The 1,266-nt window shown below is 38.3% G+C and overlaps 1 pseudogene; it reads left to right on the top strand.

Moving 5' to 3' along the window:
• Positions 1–703: 703 nt before the first annotated feature.
• On the top strand, positions 704–829 carry LOC125118979 (uncharacterized; annotated as a pseudogene).
• Positions 830–1,266: the final 437 nt, after the last annotated feature.

Below are 1,266 nucleotides of genomic sequence, written 5' to 3'. Positions count from 1 at the left end.
CCCTCTTACACTGTTGGTGGGATTGTAAATTTGTGCAACCACTGTGGAAAGCAGTGTGAAGATTCCTCAGAAAACTAAACATAGAACTACCATTTGATCCAGCAATCCCACTCCTGGGCATCTACCCAGAGAAACCCATGACTCGCAAAGACAGGTGAACTCCTATGTTCCTTGCAGCACTCTTTTCAATAGCCAAGACATGGAAACAACCAAAATGTCCATCGACAGCGGAGTGGATCCGGAAGAGGTGGTACATATACAAAATGGAATATTACTCAGCCTTTAAAAGAACGAAGTACTGGCATTCTTAGCAACATGAATGAACCTAGAAATTATCATGCTAAGTGAAGTCAGCCATACAATGAGACACCAACATCCAATGCTTTCACTGACATATGGAACCTGAAAAAAGGACTGGCTGACATTCTTTGCAGAAAAGATGCTGACTCAAAGTTATTGAAAAACTTGTGGTCTCAGAAGAATGACAATGAAAGGGTACAAAACTACATAACTTTAGGCCAATTCTTAATCTATAAAAGTGACAGTGGTTATGGCTTCTATTAAGAAAAATGTGTTTTGTCCACTGTGTCAAATGTTCACCAAGAGTTCTGCTTACTTAATTCTTCTGATTTAAAAATCTGGAAATCTCAGTGGTATGTAGAGAAAATAACTCAACGAAACAGCTGTTAAAATACAGGAATACATACTTACCTGGCAGGGGAGATACCATGATCAGGAAGGTGGTTTTCCCAGGGCAAGGATTATCCATTGCACTCCGGATGTGCTGACCCCTGCGATTTCACCAAATGTTATAGAGGGAACATTCCTGAACATAATCAAAGCCATTTATGATAAACCCACAGCAAATATAATACTCAATGCGGAAAAACTGAAAGCCTTTTCACTCAAATCTGGAACAATACAGGAATGCCCACTCTCACCACTGCTCTTCAACATAGTTTTGGAAGTCCTAGCCACAGCAATTAGGCAAACAAAAGAAATAAAAGGCATCCATATAGGAAGAAAAGAGATAAAACTGTCACTGTATGCACATGACATGATACTATACATAGAAAACCCTAAGGACTCAACCCCAAAACTACCTTAACTGATTATAAATTCAGCAAAGTAGCAGGATATAAGATTAACATTCAAAAGTCAGTTGCATTTATGTATACCAGCAATGAAATATTAGAAAAGGAATACAAAGATATAATACCTTTTAAAATTGCACCTCACAAAATCAAATACCTCGGAATACACCTG

Source organism: Phacochoerus africanus, chromosome X, assembly GCF_016906955.1.
Source record: "Phacochoerus africanus isolate WHEZ1 chromosome X, ROS_Pafr_v1, whole genome shotgun sequence".
In the NCBI taxonomy this organism is placed as follows: Eukaryota; Metazoa; Chordata; class Mammalia; order Artiodactyla; family Suidae; genus Phacochoerus; species Phacochoerus africanus.
The sequence above is the reverse complement of the archived record's forward strand: the minus strand, read 5'-3'. Positions and strand labels throughout refer to the sequence as shown.